A 26665-nucleotide genomic window follows, 5' to 3' on the forward strand; every position below is an offset into this window, starting at 1 on the left:
AAGCCTTAACACTTGACAGGTTATTGAGTGTGGCGGTAATACATCCGATTTAGGTGTATGCTTCCGCAAATTTTATTTAAAGGTCGTTTATTTTCCTGTAATTCTTGCTTATTATTAGTTAGTAAATCGGGGGTGTTACACAAGAGACCAAATGTTTTAAATAGTTTGTCTTGAGATTTAAAAACTGAGACCACCTATTTTAAATGAGTGGTCTTTGGTTTTTGAATAATGAGACCACTTATTTAAAATAGGTGGTCTCTCTATGGTCGCTTTACTAAAAGAACCACCACCACTACTTAGTGGATTTTTAAAGAACAAGGACCCTAGAAGTAGGAATTTTTTGGAGAACATAAGATCTTTTAATAATATGCATGCATTCACGTCAATGGGAGGAAAAATTGATTCAACTATTAATAAAGGTCATGGACCTTAAACCTTTCGCTTACATGGTCAGAATTATCATAGGACGGAAGTTTGCTACCAAATTCAGTCTCATCTCCAAAATTCTGCCAACTCTACAATTATGACACAAATAATGAGGTTTCAAACCGAAAGCGTGCTATGAGGTTTGTTATTTCTTTACTTACTTATTTGCGTCATTTATATATTAGATTCAATTTGATGTGAACTGAAATATCCAAATCCTAACATTATTATTTTCCTCTTTTTGCATGGTCAACTAAGAAATTCAGATGATTTGAATGATGCTATTCTTAACGATCTTAAAACGAAGCTTGATGAACACAACCCAATTGCTAAGACTTTTAGAATGGTAATGGATCGTTTTAAATCTAATGATTCTTAAAATGTCAAATTAAAACTCATCGGAAGGAGAGGGGTTGATGGGAGGAACTACAACCTGCCAAGTGCATTTGAAGTTGCAGCACTTATTGTTGAAAATATCGGAAACTCTATCGATAGGGATATTGTTGTTGAAAAGCAATCAGGTGTACTTTAACGTATAAATGAGCTTCACCCTTCTTACCTTGTAAAGCAATACCCATTGTTATTTCCATATGGTAAGGATGGTTATAGGGTTGATATTCTGTTAAGGGATGATGATGAAAGTAATTCTTTCAGAAAAAGGATGAGATTGAGTATGAGAGAATTTTTTGCATTTCGGATACAAGAAAGACTTAATGAAGTTGCAACACTATTGATGTCAAGAAAGTTATTTCAGCAATTTTTGGTTGATGACTACACTATGATTGAGGCTGATAGACTTAACTACATTCAAACACATCAAAAATATTTGAGGTCAGGATTGTACAAAAATCTTGTTGATAAATTTTTGAGAGGAGACATTGATCCATCAACTATGGGATTACGAATTGTCTTACCTTTATCATTTACTGGTGGTGCTAGATATATGATGCAAAATTTTCAAGATGTCATGGCTATATGCAGGTGGTATGGATACCCAGATTTATTTATCACATTTACATGCAATCCAAAGTGCCCAGAAATCACTAGATTCGTTCAAAAGAGAGGACTCAAACCAGAGGATACCAAACATTCTTTTTAGAGTTTTTAAAATGAAACTTGATCGCTTAATAAGTGATCTTAAGAAACAAAAGATATTTCCCTTCACAGTAAATGCTTGTAAGTTTTTTCTTATCTTTACTTCATTGATTTATATAATTTTAACATTTAGCAACTACATAACCAAATAAACTGATTCAGTGATTGTAGACACCCATTTGTGTCTCCCCAAAACCAAACCCAGTGATGAGTGCCTTTCACATCAAATCATAATCGAATGAAACGAAAGTGTGGAAAGGTCTAGTGTTGCGGAAAGTTTTATTTTATTTCTTTTCTTTTCTCTTCTCTGTTTTTGAAAACATTATTTTAAGAAAACAGCCAATCCAGTTTGGTTGGTCCATGATATGGGTCCAATAGTGGTTTAGTTGGATGGGGCTTGCAAAGACCTTTCCAACGATATATTATAAGTCCAATTCCGATGAATATTGAGGAATTTATGGCCAATTTACTAAACTGGGCTCGGTTTGAGCTTTAAGTATGGCCCAATGATATAGGGGAGGGCCTAATATGATTTATCATTCCTAATGTAATTAGGAATGGTTTTGGTCTTCTAGAATATTCTAGAAGGTCTTATCATTCTTAATTCAATTAGGACTCTTCAGAGTTTTAATTAGATCAAATAGCATTTTCGACTGAAATTATATTATTTTATCTTCCAGTATGGGAATTTTATCAGATTTTCGAAAACGCGTTGAAATCCAATTTGGCGTCCAACCCCAGGCCTTGGCGCCTGGAATCAGGATTAGCGCCAGACGCCAGCCATTGGCGCCTGGCGCTAGCCACTGGTCCTGGCGCCAAAGAGCCAGGGCTGGCGCCAAGTTAGTTTTGTGGTCTTCAGACTCTATTTTGATAAATTATCTTTTTTGGCTGATTTTCTCTATAAATATCGTATCAAAAACTCCGTTTTCATTCATCATCTACAATCAACAATCACTTTACCAATAATCAATTCTCTTCTTCATCATTCATTCATCAATTTTTAATAACATTAATTCTTTTAGCATTCTTTTCTAAACCTTACTTTTTCACACAAAATTCCGCATTCACAAGATCTAGAAACACCTAGCCATATTCGAAGTTGCCTTCGCCCTAGACGTGAAAGGTTTTAATTTCTGAGGGTTTGGTCCCAATTCTCTCTTTCAATTATTTAATTTAATTGTTTTGATTATTATTTTCCTTGAAGTTACTAACGCGTGTATTTTGTAATTAGAAAGAGGTATGAGGCATCCAAGTAAGTACTTTAAGGGATTTTATTGATTGATTGATTTCATGATGTAGATATCATGCTTAGATTGTTATTTTTATGATTCCTAGTATCATGTCTAGGGTATCTTTAATATTAAGTATGATTTAAAAGTATGATGCTTCCTATGTTCTTCCTAATATTTATATATATTTATGATTATGATTGATTATTGATTATTTATTATGTTGCTTGATATGCATATTATTTTATATTGTTATTGCTTGATCACCTTTTATTGCATGTTAAAGGGAATTGGTATTTGCAACCACACTTAATAAGATATTTAATAATCTTGTTAGGTTAATTGTGATTATAATTCAAGTGATTGCCAATAATAGTTTATTTGTGCATTAAATTCAACCAACATAGATAAATTGGTTTAGGGTTAACCTATTGATTGCATGTTAGTCAGAAAGCGCACATGAATACGATCAGAATAAAGTAGAGGCATATTATTAGGGCAGGTTCAATCGCTTTTAGGTTGGATTTGTACCATCATCCCCGAACCCTTATTTGGTTCATGACCTTATGGAGTTGATGATCTCTTGGATCGTTAAGGGGTGTAACCTTCATCCTATGAACGGTTTACAAGTTCCTTAAAAACTTGTTGGCGACTCTTTTGCTCTATCTTCTTCCCTTTTGGACGCCACCGTACTTTAGTGTATGATCACAGTGCGGTTCAAGCTAGTGGGATTTTTAAAGGCTTGAAATTATTCCCTACATTTTTTGGCGACTCCACTAGGGAGGATTTCTATTTTAATTCCTGAATTTGTTTCGGCAATGATTTAGTATGAGTGGATGAGACTCGAAAAGTTCTAAGTATTTCATGTGCGTAATTTTGATTAACATTATTGTCATATGCATAAAAAGGTTCTCATTGGAAAGACCATCCGTAATGAGTCAAAAACATAGGATTTTACACGTAGGAAATTTGAGAAATGTCTTTCACAACTAGGACTGAAATAATACCGCGCGAAACTGGATGATTTTATTGAGCACAAAAAGCTGCTGAGGCATGTGGGAAGTAGCGTCAGGGGCCAGAGCTTGGCGCCAAACATTTAGCCGTAGCGCCAGACGCCAATATTGGCGCCAGGCGCTACAGTTAAAAGTTGGCGCCAGTCTCTGTTTGCTGGCGCCAATTTCCCCCAATACCGAGCCAGAAATATGTGTTCTAATTTCGACCGGTTTTTCGTATTGTTTGCTCGATCCTACTTCCTGATTGAATTTTTTCTCACTTTTCTGAAACCCATATGTGTTCTACATATGGACATAACCTTCTGGGAATTCATGCTCTATCTACCCGATTGAACGCTCCTGGCAACAAAGGGTACATCTGAGAGGTTGAATTCACCAAACCATGGAAGTGAGTTTTTTCTAAAAACTCGCGGGTCCTATCCACACGCGTTAACCCTTCACGGTTAGGCTTCTACGCGGTGCATCTGGACAATTAACCATGGACCCTATTTGACTAAACCATATCCCGAACTTTAGAGAACTAGAGCCATGGTTAGGTTACGAACTCATTGCATCATATTGTGCTTACTTGCCTAATTGTGCATTTTTTGTTGTGTATATATATTCTATGCTCCTCCTAACCGTTTGTTGATTTGTGTTGAGATTATAATTAATGACTTAAAGAACTTTGCCTAATTAATTAATTAATTAATTAATTCGAGTCAATAAAGTTTTTTCTTCTTTTAATCGGAATTGACCTAGTACGACTTTAGGCATATCCCAGTTGACTAATAATATCAAAAGCAGTCCCAGACCGAGGCTCCAGTATTGGTGCCAAAATCTGGGTTGTAGCGCCACTGTATGGTGTGTAGCGCCAGACATTTACTAAAAAGTCTGGCGCCAACCACCATATTGTGACGCCAGTTCTGTCGCTTGGCCAACAGTTCGGATTATTTGTCGAGTCATCACCTAATGTCTAATTAATCAGTTTTCTGTTTAATTCGGTTAATTTTGCTGGCAATAATGCTTAATTGAATTAATATTCGAGTTTAGGCACTAAGTCCCATGGTCTTACACAAGAGTCCAAGCATGTCACTTACACTCAATATACACACCAATACACATGTCTTGACCATGATTAAGGGAGTCTTGTGTGCGCGCGTTATTTTTCGTCATTTTTTTTAGGGGGGTAAGTCGGATATTAATCCTCCAATAAATAATAGTACTTAAGTTCCCTAAACACATGTACATTATTGCTCCCTAAAAATATGCATACTTTTTTAAAAAAAAAAATTAAAAGCCATAAAGTCAAACTGATTCGAGTTAAGTAATTAAAACGCAAACTGGCTTAATTTACAGCGCGTGGTCAAGAAAGGAAGGGCGATTAATCAAAGATAACCTCTTCGTACAAGTCCAACTTTTCGACAAACCTATAGCTCGCAAGAGGAAAGCAAGAGTTATAATGGCAACTCAGGAAGAAGTTAATGATCTCAAGAACCAACTGGCTACTGTAACTGAGACACTGAAGCTTCTGGCACTTAAGATCGAGGATCCCGCGAAGCAACAACAGATGGACCTCATGCAAGAAAGCCTAAGCAAGTTGTCCAGCGACTACAAGTTTCAAGAACTCACATCCCAAGGGGTCTCGGTGGATAAGGATCTTCTTCCGCAGAAGTTCAGTGCCAACGACATCCCAAAGTTTAGGGCAATCGACAACCCCTACTTCCATCTAAGGGCATTTGAAACAATAATGAGTATCAAGGGTATCGATAAGAAGGTTTTCCCTTCTCTATTCTCGCTATCTCTTGAGATCGTTTGCCAACAATGGTTCTTTTCTCTTGAAAAAGAAAAGACCTCTACCTGGGAATCCATAGCAAACGCTTTCGTCGATAGGTACAAGTGCAACGTTCAAGTCGAAACTGACCATAGAGAACTTGAAATCCTCAAGCAGAAGGAGAATGAAGGCTTCACATCTTTCTTTAACAAGTGGAGAGAAACCTCAGCTAAAATGATTGAGGTACCAAGTGAAAAAGAGTCCGTGATATTGTTCATTAAAAATCTCCAAGAAAAATATTCAAAACATCTTAAATATCAAAATAACCTTCATACCTTTAAGGCTGTTTATGATATTGGGATTAATATTGAAGATGACTTAGCTAAATCTAAAGCTGCCAACAATAACTCCAACAGTGGCTGGAAAGGAAAGAAGAACGACAACCCTTCTTCTTCCAAAACCGCCCACTCAAATAATGTTAGCGCCTTTAATCAGGGAGAATTCCTAGCCATGAACAACCAAGGACAAAAGAAACCGTTTAGGAGAAACTTCACTCCTATTGGCATGAGTTATGACACCGCGTTTGATCGGCTAAATGCAAAAGGTCTTATAACTCCCATTGGACCATTTGGAGATCCACCAGTCGAGAAGAGGTTGCCTAATTGGAACCCCAATGCACATTGCAAATATCATCAAGGTAGGGGCCATTCTACTGAAAGCTGTTGGAAGCTTAAGGAAGCTATCCAAGACCTGATTAACAGTAACAAGTTGTCGTTGCCTCCTGCCAGTAAGAAACCGAGTATTGACAATGCACCTCTAGCTCACACATTGGCTATCTCCAATGAAGAAAGCGAAGTTAACCCCTCATCTCTCATTAAGCCTGTCAAAGCAACCAATGTCGAAGAAGGAGAAGAAGAGATCTTTTTCGATGTCAAAGATAACCTTCCAGAACCAGCAAACGAGAAAGACATACGATTTCTCACACTATTTATGAGGGAGACATCGCAACTGTTACGTGAAACTCTCAAAATTATGAATGAACTTCACAAGAAATATGATGAACTTCCTAAGAGAGAATTCACACCAGTAAAAACGACTTATGAGGCAAAACACTTTCCCTTACAAGTCACCGAAAGACCCAAGAAGAGCAATAAAGCTTATACTTCAATTGGGATCTCGTATGCACAAATGTTTAAAATGCTCTCCGAGAGTGGCAAGGTCAAACCTCTCGAACCGAGACCATTTAAATCATTAAAAAGAACAGATAGATATTACTGTCAATACCATCAGTCAGGAGGACACACCATAGAAAACTACTTTAAATTCAAGGATTTGGTGCAGAAAATGATTGATAGAAAGGAATTAGTCCAAGAAGAGGATATAAATGTTAATGGAGTATGGGACAGTGATGAAGAAGATGTCTATCTAAAAGACATATTAGGACCTTCACCTTATGTATCATACACCACGGACAACATTTGGGCTGAAGAAGATTTATCAATAGACGTCCTCACAAGATCCGGGAGAATACAACCTCCTGTTTCAACACAACCCATGCCTACTGTACAACAAGTTCCCATACCTATCATCGAAGACAATGACATCGTTAAACAATTCAAGAAGACAAAAGTTGAGATGAATGTATGGAAGCTTTTAGCAACATCTCGAGAACATAGGTTGGCTGTGATGAATGCTTTGGATAAAATCGGGATAGATTCTGACACCACTCCTGAGGGACTAGCTAACTTCCTCACGAGTGATCTCCCTAGTCCAATTAATCTAATCACCTTCTCTGACAAAGATTTACCCCTAGAAGGTGACAAGCACTACAAAGCGTTGATGAATGTTCCCATGACTCTTGTAGACAATGGATCGGCTATTAATGTATGTCCACTTAGGACTGCGAGGATGCTCGGCATAAAGGATGAGGATTTAACTCCGTCCACACAAGGAATAAGAGCTTACAATAATACTCGACGTCAAGCTCTTGGCAAAATAACCCTAAATGTGACGGCAATAGCAATAGAACATGCTACTACTTTTCAAGTGGTAGACATCAAAGCCTCATTCAATCTGTTGTTAGGACGCCCTTGGCTCCACGATCTAAAGGCCGTCCCTTCATCTCTCCACCAACAAGTGAAAGCTATAGTTGGAGGAATCTCCATCACTATTGATGCTTTGCCAATAAGGATCAAGTCAATAGAGAATCCAATCATCAACGTGGAGCACGACGAAGATGATGAAGACCTATGGGGCTTTAACGAAGAAGTCTCCTTAATCCAAGAGGATGAAAGGACATCTCTTTGCCACGACCCCCATTCCAACATGATTATCAACACTATGCTAAAGAAACAAGGACACTTCCCTAGGATGACCTTAGGAAAGAAGAAGGGGATAGCAAAATCGATAGAGTCACCTGGCCTCCCTAAACTAGATACTTTCGGACTTGGTTTCGAACCGACTCGGAAAGATCTCAAGCGAGCCCAGGACAAATTGAAAGCACGTAGGGACGCTTGCATTCAAAAGAAAGCAATTCCAATGGATCAGTACCCTCTTACGCTTAATGGTCAGTTTATAAAAGAAGGAGAGGACTATCCATGCCATGAATTTCCCGAACCATTTGTTGTAAATGGCATACGACAACCAAGATACGAGATTTTCTTGGATTGCTACTTCACTGACGAAATCCCAACTCCCGTCCATAAGGAGAAAGCACCTCCATGCTTTGACTTTAACGTCATGGGATTACTGTTTGGGCGAGAAAAGATTGAGCCAGTTTATGAGGAAGATAACTCCTCACTCATTCAAACGGTCCTACAAAGCGAAAACTTCGACCCCTCAAAGATAATTACTCCGGCTGAAGGATTATTGCAAGGGTGGCGCAAGACTATCAAGGTGATTACATCGAGTGGTAAGAAGATATCAATCACGACAGGACAAGGGCCAATGTTTGAAGAATCGTCAGAGTCAGAGTCTGAGTTTGAGTCTGAGTTTTTCCCCATAGAGTCTTCTAAGTCTTTAGCTATAACGCCTTCCCTTCCTATTTCTTCTCCTAGGATAGTTAGTGATCCAGTCCCTGAGGACATATCACTCTTTGATGTAATGATCTCAGAGTATAATAATATCTCTCATTCTCCTTACTTCTCGTGTTCTTCCCTAACCCAAGATGACGAACATTGCTTAGCTAACGATGAAAAAGATAAAGAATTTATTAAAGCAATGGAAACACTTGAAAAGAAAACACTAGTAATTGAAGAGACTGAAACAGTTGACATCTCAAATGATTCAGCTCATAAAAGAGAAGTTGAAATCAGACTAACATTGAATAAACCAGAAAGAACCGATTTAATTAACTTGCTTAAAGAATTTATCGATGTATTTGCTTGGTCATATGAAGATATGCCAGGCATTAACAGAGAAATAGCTCAACACACTATACCATTAATCCCAGGAATGAAACCTGTAAAACAAAAGTTGCGTCGAATGAAACCCGACGTAGCACTTAAAATAAAAGAAGAAATTCAAAACCAAATAACTGCAGGTTTCATCAAGGTATCCGAATACCCCGAATGGGTCGCCAACGTCGTCCCAGTTCCAAAGAAAGACGGAAAGGGTAAGGATGTGTGTCGACTATCGAGATCTAAATAAGGCAAGTCCAAAGGACGACTTCCCTTTGCCACACATCGATATTCTGGTAGACAACACAGCAAATCACGCGCTTCTCTCATTCATGGACGGATACGCAGGGTACAATCAGATTCTCATGGCGGAAGAAGACATGGAGAAGACAACTTTTATCACACCATGGGGCACTTACTGTTACACGGTAATGCCATTTGGGTTGAAAAACGCAGGTGCTACTTACGAACGTGCAGCAACTGCCTTTCTCCATGACATGATGCACAAAGAAGTAGAAGTATATGTCGACGACATGATTGTGAAATCAAAGGACCGTCCAGGCCATCAAGTAGCCTTAAGGAAATTTTTCGAAAGGCTAAGAAAATACAATATGAGGTTAAATCCATCAAAATGTGCTTTTGGAGTCACCTCAGGCAAGCTCTTGGGGTACGTCATAAGCTCTAGAAGAATAGAGATAGATCCAACCAAGATTAAAGCAATCATGTCAATGCCACCGCCCAAAACCGAGAAACAGATTCGAGGATTCATTGGCCGGTTGCAATACATAAGTAGGTTCATATCAAAACTAACAACAATATGCGAACCAATCTTTAAAAAGCTCAAGAAGAATGTACCAGTAATATGGGATGACGAGTGTCAAAAAGCCTTTGACCGGATCAAAGCCTATCTCACAAATCCTCCCGTATTAGCGCTAGCACTTCCCGGAATACCTCTTAGGTTATATTTGACGGTTACCAAAGAGACAATGGGAGCCATACTAGCACAAGAGGTAGAAAACAAAGAGAATGCAATCTATTACTTAAGTAAGAAGATGCTCGAATACGAAACACGCTATACACCACTCGAGAAATTGTGCCTCGCTTTGGTGTGGGTCACAACTAAGTTGAGACATTACATGTTGGTGCATACCGTTTTCGTAGTATCTCGGTTGGATCCACTCAAATACTTGTTCGAGAAATCAACACTCAATGGACGTATTTCAAGATGGATAGTCAACTTAGCCCAGTTCGATGTGCGGTTTATGCCACAAAAAGCTATTAAAGGATCCGTGGTGTCAGACTTTCTGGCAGATTTTCCAATAGAAGACTCGACACCAATACAGGACAATGAATTTCCAGATGAAGATTTGATGGTCACCGAAGATGATACTTGGACCTTGTATTTCGACGGATCCTCAAACCAAAAGGGATGTGGTGTCGGAGTGCTACTAGTATCACCTAAAGAAGAACACGTCCCAATCTCAATAAAGCTTGATTTCGACGTTACCAACAATGCTGCTGAATATGAAGCATGTGTGGTAGGACTTGAAACAGCCCTGGCATTGGGAGTAAAGAAGTTAAGGATATTCGGAGATTCCTCTCTAATCATCAATCAAATATCTAAAAGGTGGAAAGTAAGGAGCGAAAGCCTAGCCCCTTACCAAACTTATCTGGAAACTCTTACCGATCAGTTAGAGAAGGTAGAATACACATATCTACCTAGAGAAGAAAATCAATTTGCTGATGCCTTGGCGAGATTAGCCTCAATGGTTAGGATTCCCACGGATATCGAGCAAATGCCTCTAACTATCGAAAAAAGGCACAAACCGGCATATATACAGGCTATAGAAGACGACGACCCAGCCCAAGACGAAGATGAAGAACAAGAAGAAGAACCATGGTATACAGACATTCTCAACTATGTCACCAAGGAAGAATACCCTCCTCATGTTGACAAAAGAGAAAAACGAGCCTTGAGACTTTTGGCTTCTCAATATGTACTCATAGACAACGAGCTACATAAAAGGGTACCTAAAGGTCAAGCTCTCCTATGTGTAGGGAAAATGGATGCACAAAGAATAATGAGAATGGTCCACGAAGGAATCTGTGCAACTCATATAAATGGAAAAATGTTAGTCTAGAAAATAATGCGAGAAGGGTATTATTGGACTACCATGAATAGGGATTGCCATCAATATGTGAAAAGATGCCCTAAGTGTCAAATTTATGCCAACTTACAACATGTTCCTCCATCTTTGCTCTACACCTACACATCACCATGGCCATTTTCTACATGGGGAATTGACATAATTGGCAAGATCGCTCCTCCAGGGACAGGAGGCCATGAATTTATTCTAGTAGCAATTGATTACTTTACGAAGTGGGTTGAAGCACAATCATATGCTAAACTCACCGCAAAACATGTAGCACTCTTTATCGAAAGGAATATCATTTGTCGATACGGAGTCCCACGTGAAATGATAAGTCACAATGGAACTCACTTTCAAGCCGAATGTGAAGAATTGCTACATAAATATGGTATCCAACATCATCATTCGTCCCCTTATAGACCTCAAGCAAACGGAGCAGTCGAGGCAGCTAATAAGAATTTAAAGACTATCATCGAGAAAATGACAGAAAATTATAAGGATTGGCCTGACAAGCTTCACTTTGCATTGTGGGGTTATCGCACGTCAATCCGTACGTCAACATGAAATACACCATTTTCTTTGGTATACGGAATGGATGTCGTACAACCTGTCGAACTAGAAATACCATCTCTACGTATTGCGCTAGAGAGTAAACTCGATGAAGTCGAATGGATTAAGGCACGATATGAAGAATTGATCCTACTCGATGAAAAACGACTAGAAGCTCTACATCACACTCAGTGCTATCAAACTCGTATGGCTAGACATTTTAATAAGAAGGTCAAGACAAGAAATATCAAAGTAGGAGATTTGGTATTAAAAGCGCTAAGGAAAAATGTTTTAGATCAAAGGGGAAAGTTTAGACCTAATTGGTCTGGCCCCTATATTGTCAAAACAATCCTGTCAGGTGGTGCAGCGAAATTAACTGACATGGATGGCAATGAATTCTCAAACATGACCAATCTTGACCAACTTAAAAAATACTACCCATAATTACTTGAGTAGGACACTCAAGAGAGTTACGTTCGGCCTGATTCCTTAGGAAAGGATACGTAGGCAACCCATTACGGGTACGGCCACTTTGTTTTTTGACATCTCCGCGTTCCAGAATCAACAAAAAGTCAACAAAAGTCGGAAAACCAACTGGCGTCACAGAACAAAGTCTGGCGCCAGCCAAAAGCCATTAGCGCAGACGGTGGAATTGGCGCCTGGCGCCAGACCTCGATAGCTGGCGCCAATCTGCAATTACTGACGCCAATTCAGTCATAAAATCTGGGCAAATTTCGGTGTTTTTCGGAAAATTTTCGACTTCCGTACTCGAAAGGTTTCCGAAAATTAATAAATTTTTTCAATCTGGCATTGGATTTCTCCCTGATTCAACTTGTTCAAGCACAGTGGTTATAATTGACTGACCCTCATTAATTTTACCACTACTAAGACAATATTGATTAAGCATGCAGAATAACAACGCCCTTCTTCTATATATGTGAAAAGATTCAGAAAGCGGTTTATCAAAATAATAGCGTGCGAATTCTTTTAAGTTCACTACGTTGCCATCTACTATCTTTGATAAATCCCTTTCCTTCAAGTTAAAAAAGCGCTAAAAATCCTTATAGTACTCTAGGGATTACTACCAGGTCTATTGCAGGGAAGCCTAAAATAGCACCAAATTCCTCTGGCAAAGGGCTAATTTCATCATACCCTATTCTAAAACAATGTGTATCAATGTTCTAATATTCTAAAGCGGTATGTATGAAGTCTATGTCTAGATCTACCCCTTTAATGCCATATATTCCCCCAAGTGAAATAAATCCAATTCTTTTCTTTCTCTAGCATTGAGAGATCGACACCATTCATGAGAATATTGGGTGAAGGTTTTAGTGGCTAAAGACATGATTATTATTTTTTGTTTCTAAAGAGAAAAATAATTTTTTCGCTGGAATTATGTGAAGAATCGGCTGAGCAGGGGGCTATTTATGCTCGAATTGCGAGGAATTTCAATCTGGATAAAATACGGAGTCAGCGTCGATTGGCGTCACCCACCCAGAATTGGCGTCACCCATCCGCTTTTGGCGCCACACGCTAGGTGTAGCGCCTGGCGCCACGCGCCATAGGCTGGCGCCAGCTGGCGCCAAGTCAGCAGGACAGCCGCGCGTGCTCAGTTTGCGTTCTGATATTAAATTGGAGTCAGTTAATGACTTTATGGCCCCGTTTTTATTTTTCTAAATATTTTTCTATTTATTAATTAAATATAACAGTTATTTTTTACTTCTTTTTTTGAATTAATTTTCAAAAATCAGCCTTTTTCTCCTTTTTATTTTTCCTTTTTATTTTTTCTTTTTGGGGGAGAGAGTCGGATAATACCCTCCATCAATAATAAAAATGACGGAATTTTTGCGCAAAATTGTTATCACATTTGCACACACTAACATACACTAACATAATAATAGATAAATTCAAAATAACATAAAGTATAAAGTGTCTAAATAACAAGTCAAAGGCAAAGTTCTATAAAAAGTCAAAATAAAATGCACTACGGCGCCGGAGGACGTAGGCCCATCATGCCATAAAACTGCGCCGTCCAAGGAGTCACCTCTCCACCAGCTCCAGCCTCAGCACCAGCTCCAATCTCCGTAGGAGGAGGGAAACTCAAAACAAGACCGCTCCAGCCAAGGTCAACCTGAGGCTGAGACCGCGGAGGCTGCTGCGATGACGAGCCAACCTCGTACATCCCACCACCTCTGAAAGCCGAGGTAGCCTCTCCCACAGGTGCAGCAGGAGCACCCTCAGAAGAAGACCCTGAGCCCTCGGCAACGTCGGCTCGAGCAGCCTCGGAACGGCCACCTCTACCTCCTGACGAAGTGCGACGACGTCTCGAGCTAGACCTCGCCGGCTCTCTCCGCCCCTCAGGCCTCGTACGGGTGTGAGAAGCAATCGGCTAACCCTGCAAAAAGAATTAAATCAGAAACAAGGTGAAAACTGAAGCATAATGCAGAAATAATAAGTAAAGAAAAGTTACCTCTCGGACAGCGTCGCCTCGAAGACAGGTAGCCGCGTTCCTCATCCAGACGAGTTGGCTCCGGAAGGCATCTATGCATCGTGCCATAGCCGAAACCACCTCGCGGGAGAACTGTCAAGGAAAGTTAAGTCTGTAAAAATGCATGATAACTGAATACAAGATTCTGAATTAGAACTAGACTTACCCTGGTCTGGTGATGAGGAATCGACCGCTCCACGAAGCGCTCGCCCTCAGGAGCCGGAGAAATCATCTCCTCGATCGGTATACTACCTCAGGTCCCTATAAAAATACCAATCGGGTAAGAACATGTCTAAAACGTCGCAGAAGGGCAAGATAAACACTAAAAATCGTACCGAGATGATCCGACTCCGGACACGTGCATTAGACAGGTCCACATGGTGGCCGCCCCAAGAGGCGCTCACCGAATACCCCCTCGGCGATGGTCTCCCCGGCGCAATGGAAGGAAAGTACTCATAGAACCAGATCTACAAAAAAGCTAAAGCGTGAGTAAATGCTAACTAACATATAGGGCTAAACTTTATAGGGAATAATGTTTACCTCTACGACTTTCCAGAAAGCAGACAAAGCAACGTTCCTCCTAAAGGACCGGTGGCGACACGAGTCCCTCAGTGCGCGAACATAGTCAGTATAGGCCATGCTGGCCCAGTCATAAGTCCCGATCCGCCGGAGATCGCGGACAGTAAGGAGGTAGTAAAGCAACGCCCTACTACCCCTGTCAGGGGAGAATGTCCCTGACAACAACATCAGCACAAAGATACGCACCCGCTGCTCTCGGGTGGTCGCATCATCGTCAAGAGCCGCTGCCAGCGTTGAGCGGCGAATCCCTCTGGCACTGAACTGAGTCGTCTCGACCTCAGCTCGGGCCCGAACAGCAATCGACCCCAACAGTTCCTCGACCTCTAGAGAAAAGACGTCGATACCGCCGTCGAATGGCAGCGGCACAGAAGAGAACTCCAGTCCTGTGATGAGACTGAAGTCTGTAGGAGTGACCATCATCTCACCCCATGGAAAATGAAAGGTGTTGGTGGTGTCCCAAAAGAACTCCACCAGAGCGCGTACTACGTGGTGACCCCCGTTAGAGGCGACCGTAGCCTCGGAGGTCTCAAACAGGGCAACCAGTCCGCAAGACTCCCATAGGAGTCTCGTCTCTCGATCTCTGGCGATATGCATCCTATACAAATCGCCTAGACCATCGCAGCCAGAGCCGTGGTGTCGTGTCCTCCCAGGCTCGGTTCCCCGTCTCACCCTCTCAGAAATGTGGTGGACAGGGGAAAAGAACAAGGTCTGCTCATCCCACTCTGGGAACTGACCAAGCGAAGTGGACGGTGTAGTGTCGTCCTCCACGGGATCATGCTCCCGTCTAGTGTTTCGGGACCGTGAACCTGAGCCTCGTTGTCTAGCCATGCTACATTGTGCAAAATCATCATAAATTAAGGTTCTATAGTATCTAAAGGTTTGCCTAGCCGCATGATACTATGTTCGCAAAAACAGAGTACGTAGTACTAAAACAGAGTACGAATTCAAATTGAGCATGATAGCATTTTTTCAAGCAATCAAACAATTTCTTGCAACACTATAGTGATTATTGTGACAAATTGAACAAGAATTGCTAGCAAAAACAACAAGAACGGGTCACATTGTTCTTCACGACCTTAGGAGGTCCAACAATGGTGGATTGCTCATTTCTTCACCAAATTGAGTCAAACAAGTCTCAAATTACTCCCAAGGCAATATACAAACATAAACAAGCAATTTTATGGCATAAAACTTGATAAACAAAGCAAATTGAGCATTATAAGTTTCGAATTTTCATGAAATTCGTGAATGAACATGCCAAAAATTCATAAAAATCGGTGTGAGTTGGAGGAAAACTTACATAGATCGGGAATATGGATGAGAAGAGCTTTGATTTGCAACAAATTTGAGCGAATTCGGTTGAGAAACGAATGAGCAACGATCAATTGAAGTTTCGACTTCTTTCGAGCAGCGTTCGCAAACCAGAGCACGAAATGAACTAAAAACGGGAATTTAAAGTGATTCTCGTGCTGGCGCCAGTCCCTAGGCATTGGCGTCACATTCTGTGCTTGGCGCCAGACGCCAATTTCAGCGTATGGCGCTAATGCCGTAAGGCTGGCGCTGATTGATTGTCAGCGACGCCAAAGCAGTCAGCCACCTTTTGGGGTTGTGCTAGCCTTCTGCGACATATTTTGGGTTCCTTGGTACGCCAGTTAGCTCCTCTAAGCAATTTGACATGATTAGGTAATCGGCTTGATTACATGAAGTGATCGACCTGATGAAAAGATCGTCTCACTAAGCTTAAAGCGCCTAAGCATTGGCTCATTAGCAAAAAGCACCGAAATATAGGTTCAAGAGCAAAGAGCGCCGACGTACAGGCATAGCACAAGCAAAGTTCAGGCGAACTTTTTAAGGATCGACAGGCGTGGATCTTCGGTATTTTCCTTTGGGAGATTATCGCATTAAATGAGGATGACTTCAAGAGAAGATGTCTTCGACATCATTCCCTAGCTTGCGGAAAGTTGTCACAAACAACTGCAGGTAATTTCGGGCGGAATAGTCTTCGGTCATAGTTCCTGAGGCATGGAAGATGATCATAATGCGGATGAGAATTATTTCAAGAGAAATAATTTTCGATGATGTTCCCTTGGACGTGGAATATTATCACAGCGGAGAAGGTAGTTTCAGGCGAAGCAATCTTCTAATTTGGAAGCAGTTACAAGGCGTAGCGGTTTTTAAGCGAGATGGCATTCTCTAGCTTGCAGGAGGTCGTCAAAACAACAACAACAGCAACAATCCGTTACTTTCAGAGACGTGTGCTCGACGGTGCAAGATACGCGTTTCTTAACTCTTTAATCGGTTTAACTAATGCTAGTTTTGCAGGTATCGGCGTTACAAGATTGATTTAGGATCGCAGAACGTTATGAATCATTCTTCGTCCCTATCGCTACTTTAACTTTCGTTTTCGAAACTTGCGTTTCTCCAAACTCAGTCAAAGTGGGGGCTTCTGTAGACACCCATTTGTGTCTCCCCAAAACCAAACCCAGTGATGAGTGTCTTTCACATCGAATCATAATCGAATGAAACGAAAGTGTGGAAAGGTCTAGTGTTTCGGAAAGTTTTATTTTATTTCTTTTCTTTTCTCTTCTCTCTGTTTTTTTGAAAACTTTATTTTAAGAAAACAGTCAATCCAGTTTGGTTGGTCCATGATATGGGTCCAATAGTGGTGTAGTTGAATGGGGCTTGCAAAGACCTTTCCAACGATATATTATAAGCCCAATTCCGATGAATATTGAGGAATTTATGGCCAATTTACTAAACTGGGCCCGGTTTGAGCTTTAAGTACGGCCCAATGATATAGGGGAGGGCCTAATATGATTTATCATTCCTAATGTAATTAGGAATGGTTTTGGTCTTCTAGAATATTCTAGAAGGTCTTATCATTCTTAATTCAATTAGGACTCTTCAGAGTTTTAATTAGATCAAATAGCATTTTCGACTGAAATTATATTATTTTATCTTCCAGTATGGGAATTTTATCAGATTTTCGAAAACGCGTTGAAATCCAATTTGGCGTCCAACCCCAGCCCTTGGCGCCTGGAATCAGGATTAGCGCCAGACGCCAGCCATTGGCGCCTGGCGCTAGCCACTGGTCCTGACGCCAATGAGCCAGAGCTGGCGCCAAGTTAGTTTTGTGGTCTTCAGACTCTGTTTTGATAAATTATCTTTTTTGGCTGATTTTCTCTATAAATATCGTATCAAAAACTCCGTTTTCATTCATCATCTACAATCAACAATCACTTTACCAATAATCAATTCTCTTCTTCATCATTCATTCATCAATTTTCAATAACATTAATTCTTTTAGCATTCTTTTCTAAACCTTACTTTTTCACACAAAATTCCGCATTCACAAGATCTAGAAACACCTAGCCATATTCGAAGTTGCCTTCGCTCTAGACGTGAAAGGTTTTAATTTCTAAGGGTTTGGTCCCAAATCTCTCTTTCAATTATTTAATTTAATTGTTTTGATTATTATTTTCCTTGAAGTTACTAACGCGTGTATTTTGTAATTAGAAAGAGGTACGAGGCATCCAAGTAAGTACTTTAAGGGATTTTATTAATTGATTGATTTCATGATGTAGATATCATGCTTAGATTATTATTTTTATGATTCCTAGTATCATGCCTAGGGTATCTTTAATATTAAGTATGATTTAAAAGTATGATGCTTCCTATGTTCTTCCTAATATTTATATATATTTATGATTATGATTGATTATTGATTATTTATTATGTTGCTTGATATGCATATTATTTTATATTGTTATTGCTTGATCACCTTTTATTGCATGTTAAAGGGAATTGGTATTTGCAACCACACTTAATAAGATATTTAATAATCTTGTTAGGTTAATTGTGATTATAATTCAAGTGATCGCCAATAATAGTTTATTTGTGCATTAAATTCAACCAACATAGATAAACAGGTTTAGGGTTAACCTATTGATTGCATGTTAGTCAGAAAGCGCACATGAATACGATCAGAATAAAGTAGAGGCCTATTATTAGGGCAGGTCCCCAATCTCTTTTAGGTTGGATTTGTACCATCATCCCCGAACCCTTATTTGGTTCACGACCTTATGGAGTTGACGATCTCTTGGATCGTTAAAGGGTGTAACCTTCATCCTATGAACGGTTTACAAGTTCCTTAAAAACTTGTTGGCGACTCTTTTGCTCTATTTTCTTCCCTTTTGGACGCCACCGTACTTTAGTGTATGATCATAGTGGGGTTCAAGCTAGCGGGATTTTTAAAGGCTTGAAATTATTCCCTACAGTGATATACATGGTAGAGTTCCAAAAACATGGACTGCCTCATGCTCACATCCTTTTATTCTTAAAATCTGAGGACAAGATTGCTAATGCTCGTGACATAAATAAAGTTATATGTGCTGAAATCCCTAATCCTATAAAGGAACCTAAGTTGTATAAGCTTGTTAGAGATTCTATGATGCACGGTCTTTGTGGTGTTTTAAATAAACAATCTCCATGCATGAAAGAAAGAAGGTGTTTAAAACATTTTTCTAAGAGCTTTGTTGAAGAGACAAGTGTTGATGAAAAAGGATATCCTATTTATAGAAGACGGGATGATGGGAAATTTATTAAGAAGAATGGTATAAAGTTAGACAACAGATTTGTTGTTCCATACAATCCAACACTTATCCTAAAATATGGTGCACATATCAATATTGAATTGTGTAATCAACATAGATCGATTAAGTATTTATTTAAATACATAAATAAAGGAAATGATTCTATCGCCGCTGTTGATCCTGGGTCTAAAGAAGATCTTGTGACAAGGTTGATGAAATTCAATCATACTATGATTGTAGGTGTGTGTAAGTTTAGCTTGATTAAATTATACATAGGCTGATTATTAATTTGCATAAATACATTGTATGCAGGTATATTTCACCATGTGAAGCAGTATGGAGAATTTTCGGATTTGACATGCATTACAGATTTCCTTCCGTAGAAAGACTAAGTTTTCATCTTCCTGATGAGCAAAATGTAGTATTTGAAGATGATGATCCTATAGATGCAGTCATAAATAAACCCACTATAAGGAAACCTCAATTCTTAGCATGGATGGAACGTAATACGAATGATGCAAAGGCTAGAAAACTCACTTACATTGAGTTTCCAACGAAATATGTGTGGAAAGAAGGCATATGGGCTAAACGGCAAAATTCGTTTTCAATTGGAAGAATATACCATGTCCCCCCAGGATGCGATGAAAAGTATTATTTGAGAATTTTGTTTAATTATGTTAAAGGCCCTACATGTTATGAAGATATTAGAATGGTTAATGATGTTCTATACCCTTCTTTTAAGAAGCTTGCTATGCAAGAGGATTGTTAGATGATGACAAAGAGTACATTGATGGCATCACAGAAGCAAGTTTTTAGGGAACTACACACTATTTAAGAAGCCTTTTTGCGATGCTATTGATGTCTGATAGTTTATCTAGACCAGAATTTGTGTGGAATACGACTTGGCATTTACTATCGGATGATATTCTTCACAAACAAAGATGTATCCTTCAAATTGATGGTAATATGCTATTTTTGTCATTTTACAATTGGTATGAAATAGATTGAAAATAATTAGTTTAAATCTAAAAGAAGAGTTGCATGATTCAATAAAATGTTCATGCATCACATTATAGCTAACAATAATATTTTGAACTAAATTGAGTATGAGTTTACAAGAAAATTAAAACATATATAACATTTAGAAGGGGAGATACTTGAACTGGTAGGTACATTATTATGGGTATGTGTTGTACTGGTAGGTACATTATTATGGGTATGTATTGTTTTGCACACTGTAGACACCCATTTGTGTCTCTCCAAAACCAAACCCAGTGATGAGTACATTTCGCGTCGAATCATAATCGAATGAAGTGAAAGTGTGGAAAGTTTTAATTTCTTTTCTTTTCCCTCTGTTTTTGAAAACTTGTTTTAATAAAACAGTCAATCCAGTTTGGTTGGTCCATGATATGGGTCCAATAATAATGTAGTTAGATGGGGCTTGAAAAGACCTTTCCGACGATATAATATAAGCCCAATTCCGATGAATATTGAGGAAGTTATGGCCAATTTACTGAACTAGGCCCGGTTTGAGCCTTATATGCGGCTCAATGATCTAGGGGAGGGCCTAATATGATTTATCATTCCTAATGCAATTAGGAATGGTTTTAGTCTTCTAGATTCTTCTAGAAGGTTCTTTTCATTCCTAATTCAATTAGCATTGATAAATTGACTTTTGTTGACTTTTCAGAGTTTTAATTAGAATTAAAAAGCATTTTTGAGGGAAATACGATTTTATCCTCCTGTACGGCAATTTTTATCTGATTTTAAGAAAACGCGTGAATTTCCAGATCAGGACCAAACGCCAGCTGTAGCGCCTGGCGCTACGCTTGGCGCCTGGTGCTAGCATTGGCGCCTAGCGCTAATGTTGGTGCGTCTGGTGTCAACATCGTTTTATGTGCGCCAGAACTCTGTTTTGATATTTTATCTTTTTGGCTGATTTTTCTATAAATATCGTATTAAAAACTCCGTTTTCGATAACCAGTTTTCATCAACAATCATTAGTTTTTATCAACAATAACCAATTCTCATCAACAATCATCTATTCTCACCAACTCTCATCAAGATTCTCTTGATTCTCTCTCTCTTTTTCTAAACTAGCTTTTCTCAAATACAAAATTCCGCATTCATTAGATCTAGAAACACCTAGCCATATTCGAAGTTGCCTTCGCCCTAGACGTGAAAGGTTTAATTTCTGAGGGTTTGGTCCTAAATCTCTCTTTCAATTATTGTTTAATTTAATTCTTTGTTTATTATTTTCCTTGAAGTTACTAACGTGTGTATTTTGTTATTAGAAAGAGGTACGAGGCATCAAAGTAAGTGCTTTAATTGTTTTTATTGATGTTATGATGTAGAAATCATGTTTAGATTGTTATTTTGATTCCTAGTATCATGTCTAGGGTAATTTTAATATCAAGTATGATCGTTATGATGCCTTTTATTTTCTTCCTAATATTTATGATTGTTAGTATCATGTTAGGGTTAAAGCTTTGATGTTTATTGCTTATTGACATGCTAGGGTTTGTTATTAATCTTGTTAGTATCATGCCTAGGATCTTGCTATTATTATGCTTTAACATCATTATTTTAATTATTAATAATTGTTATTATTATGATGATTATTATTATGTTGCTTGATGAGTTTATTGCTTGATCACACCTTTTATGCATGTTTAAAGGGAATTAGTACTTGTAATCACGCTTAATAAGATATTAATAATCTTGTTAGGGTTAATATGATTATAATTCAAGTGATCGCCAAAAATAGATTTGTTTGTGCATTAAATTCAACCAACATAGATAAACAGGTTTAGGGTTAATCCTATTGATTGTATGTTAATCAGAAAGCGCACATGAATACGATCCTATTATTAGGGCAGGTTCAATCCCTTTTAGGTTGGATTTGTACCTTCATCCCCGAACCCTATTTGGTTCAAGACCTTATGGAGTTGACGATTTCATGGATCGTTAAGGGGTGTAACCTTCACCCTGTGAACGGTTTACAAGTTCCTAAAACTTGTTGGCGACTCTTTTGCTCTATCTTCTTTCCCTTTGGACGCCACCGTACTTTAGTGTATGATCACAGTGGGGTTCAATCTAGGGGATTAGCGCTTGAAATAATTCCCAAAAAAAAAAAAAAAAAAAAAAAAAAAAAAAAAAAAAAAAAAAAAAACCTATTTTGTTATAGTATGAATGGTGAAAAGTATAACACTTAATGATTAAGCACAAAAGCTTCTGCTCTGAGCTCATTTATAGTTTGTAGTCTTCATGCAAACATATATTTGCATTCTGAATGGTACCAATTATCTGCCTCTTGGTTGTGATTTTTTTATTTTCATTCATTTTCCTGAGATTATTGTTATCATAATATCACTATAATTCATAGATTAAAGAGTGGGCTGCTTTTGTTTCTTTTATGTGGATATACAAATTAAAGGATTTCTAGACTGTCTAAACACAACACAGGTTTCTGTAAAAAAAAAAAATTATCAACACAAGTTCTATACTTTAAACTTTAAAGGATTTATTTCAGAATTTGTTGCAAACTTTAGTTATTCATTTTAGAGATCATATCTTATGATTAAGAGGCAGAACTCAGGTGATATTTTTGGTCATGGGGCACCCTTTTCAAAGAATTGAATATCAAGAACGTTAGCATTAACACCTAGTTTCAGCTGATGAAACTAAAGGTTTCCTAAGTCCTGGCCAGATTTATGAACTTTTTATACTGATAGAGTAGTGACGCTTAGCTTATTTCTAAATGAAGAAGAAAAAAGTACTCAATTCGATCCTTTTCTATTGGCCTAAAGATCAGTACTCCAGATTCAAATTAGGATGGAATGTGCAAAGAAAAAAAATTGAAGATAAAAATCAGTATTTCCTACACATATTAATGTTGAAGTTGAGGTCAAGGGAAGAAGAGGAATGAAGTTGCATATTAACTTCCTTTAAAATGATTGGACATATCATAATAAGTCCCTTTATTTTTATTATCTTGAATAAATTTGAGCATGTGTTAATGTATAAATTTACATATTTGTTGTTTAACAGATTTGCAGTTAAGTGATGACCAACTGAAGACTTTTACTTTGTCTGAAATAGAGAAAATTTTACAAAGCAATGGCAGCACACTTCGAAATTTTCCTTTCATACCTTTTCCAGATGATATGCTCATGTTAGAAGGACAAAATAAGTTAATCCAAGATGAGTTGCATTATGATAGATCAACATTGCAACAAAAGCATAATATACTTTTTTCAAGTCACACTGATGAACAACAAAAGGTGTACAATAAAATCATGAGTGCAGTTTCAAGAGGTGAGGGAGGAGTCTTCTTTATATATGGATATGGAGGCACAGGAAAAACTTTCATTTGGAGAACTCTATGTGCTGCTATACGATCTAAAGGAGAAATTGTGCTTCTTGTCTCATCAAGTGGTATTGCATCACTTCTCCTTCCTCGAGGAAGAACGGCTCAGTCTAGGTTCAAAATGCCTTTAAATGTAACAGAAGACTCAACATGCAATATAAAACTAGGAAATGATCTGGCAGAGCTTTAATGAAGACAAAGCTTATTATTTGGGATGAGGCTCCTATGATTTATAAATTTTGTTTCAAAGCTTTAGGTAGAAGCTTAAGAGATGTTTTAAATACTTCGGATCAACCTTTTGGGGGCGAAGTAATCGTATTTGGAGGAGATTTTCGATAAATTCTTCCGTTTATCCCAAAGGAAAGTAGACAAGACATTGTTTTTGCCACAATCAACTCATCTTATTTGTGGAGTTTTCGTGAAGTCCTAAAATTGACAAGAAATATGAGGCTTCAAGTTGGTCGTTCAGATTCAAGCAACAATGTAAGGGAATTTTCGGAGTGGGTATTGAAAATTGGAGTTGGTAAAGTGGGAGAGTCAAGTGCTGGTGAAAGTACAATGGAGATTCCAGAAGAAAATTTGATAACGGAAGCACAAGATCCCGTTAAAGCTATTGTAGAAAGTACTTATCCATCTATACTCGAACATTTATGGGATACAAAATACTTTCAAGAAAGAGCAATTCTCGCACCAACTCATGATGATAAAGAATCTATAAATGAATATTTGCTATCTTTAATTCCAGGTAAAGATAAAGTATAAATAAACAAAAGAAGATCTATAATTTATTATTTTTTTAAGTACTATCTTTAATGCAATGGTTAATTATGTCCTTTTTGCTAGGTGAAGAAAAGGATTACTTGAGTTCTGATAGCATATGTAAGGCAGATGCAAACATGGATATAGAAAACATATATCCACCCGAGTTCCTAAATACAATCAGATGCTCTGGTGTACCAAATCATCGGATTAAATTGAAAGTTGGCGTTCCTGTCATGCTTCTAAGGAATATTGATCAATCCTCTAGCTTATGTAATGGTACACGATTGGTGATTACTCAGCTAGGAAAGTATATTCTTGAAGCTAAAATTATTTCAGGTAGTAACTCTGGACCTAAAGTTTTCATACCTAGAATGGTTTTGAGTCCATCAGATACTACTAATTTGCCAGTAAAAGCTTCAACGAATACAATTTCCGTTGGTAGTTTGTTTTGCTATGACAATCAACAAAATCCAAGGTCAATCTCTTTCACATGTTGGTTTGTATCTTCCGAGACCGGTTTCGGTCATGGACAACTTTACGTTGCAATCTCTAGGGTTATTTACAAACAAAAAAGGTTTGAAGGTTTTGATATGCGATAAGGACGGAAATTTATGCAATACTACAATTGTAGTATACAAAGAAGTATTTCAAAACATACCATGAGAAGGTATATATTACTTTGCTCTCATTAGTAGTGTAATTGTTTCAAACTTTGTTAACTAATCAGAATGTTATTTAATTTTATTTTTTTTTTCTATCTTGCTGTAATAAATCTATCGTTTGGATTTGATTCAAGTGATATGTTATGCGTTACCATATTGGATCCTTTACATGAAAATGCTATCAATTAAAGTTAATTTTTCTTCACTTATAGTATATTGTTTAACTTGTGTTTTAAGTCTTTGAAACAATGTTGGGGTTTATAAATATTATTAATTTGATACCAAATCTAAATCAAATTTTTTTTTTTTAATCAATTTTGGGTCAAATTTTAGAAAAAAAAAAGTCTAATACGTGTAACCACGATCAATTGAATTGCATTGTTTATTATTATTATTATTGTTGTTGTTGTTGTTGTTGTTGTTTTTGTTGTTGTTGTTTAGTAGTTCTGAAAGGAAATAGAACAAGATCAGATGGTGAGAATATGAGAGATATAATCGAATAAAATATTTTAGTAGAAGGACTAAAAGTGAATTAGTCATATCTATAGTCTACCTAGCTAACTTCTAATCATAAGCTATTTTGAAATATACAAAGAAGGCCTAAATCCTATATGAGGCATGAGATGACTCAACTAACCGGCACAATTGACAAGTTTTCAAATTAAAGCACAGACTCTACTATTGTAAATCATTGCTTCACAAAATGTGATCTCCATTAGTTTCATAATACTCTAAATTTCAAATCACAAAGCACAAGATTTTTTTTTTTTTTGAATTTTTAATTCATATTCAAACTATTAACAAATCATTTCTTTTCAGTTAACACTCAAATGAAGTTGAATAGTGAATATAATCCTCAAATCTGGAAAATTTACAATCCAATTAAGAACAAATAATTAATGACACTAATAAACTGCATTCAAACAACAAATCCCAGAAAATTCAACATCAAATTCCCAACAATATCATAACAAAATCAAACAAAAAAAAAATGATAAGAAGTTTCACCTATGAGGCACAAGAGTGGCAGGAACACCATTTTAAAGCCGGGTCTCAACAGACTCAGCAACATTAACAAAAGAAATATTGGCATGTGTTGACAGAATAAGGTTCCGGTGAATCAAAAACCTAGTTCCAGAAGCTTCTCCACCGCCGCCGACGGAGCTTCCAGAGGCACAAGAAGCTGATAGTTTCTCCATTGATGAGCTTTAAGTAATAAAAAAAAAAAAAAAAAAATTAAACCACACATTTGAGCTCATCAAATTCCAGTAATAATTACCCCACATCAAACTATCATCACACTATACACCAAATCCTTCTTTGAAACCACCATATTTGGCAAACCCTTATATTTTTAAACTTAATATCACCCTAAATTTCTAACACAGCAAAGAATTAGAGTTTGCAATTATCAAGTCAAGAATTTTTTTTGTGTTGTAAAAAAAAAAAAAAAGAAAGAAAAGAGCATTACCTGCAAGTCTACAACCTTTCCAAGGTCCTCAACCTTTGACGTGTTGTAATAAAATAATTGATTCAAGACCAAACCTTTTCTTTTTTTAAATGAAATTAAATATATCCTACATGTATCAACTAATTGATC

General features: G+C 37.8%; 1 long non-coding RNA gene and 1 pseudogene across 1 annotated transcript; one reads left to right on the plus strand and one right to left on the minus strand.

The window, feature by feature from the left end:
• Positions 1–262: 262 nt before the first annotated feature.
• LOC110712715 lies at positions 263–26064 on the plus strand (annotated as a pseudogene).
• Positions 13961–14307, minus strand: LOC110712653. The gene is made up of 3 exons (XR_002509639.1): positions 14268–14307; positions 14084–14194; positions 13961–14008 (listed from the first exon to the last, which is right to left on the minus strand). It is a non-coding gene; the product is annotated as an uncharacterized LOC110712653 (long non-coding RNA).
• Positions 26065–26665: the final 601 nt, after the last annotated feature.

The sequence above is a fragment of the Chenopodium quinoa genome, unplaced genomic scaffold (assembly GCF_001683475.1).
Source record: "Chenopodium quinoa cultivar QQ74 unplaced genomic scaffold, ASM168347v1, whole genome shotgun sequence".
Lineage (NCBI taxonomy): Eukaryota > Viridiplantae > Streptophyta > Magnoliopsida > Caryophyllales > Amaranthaceae > Chenopodium > Chenopodium quinoa.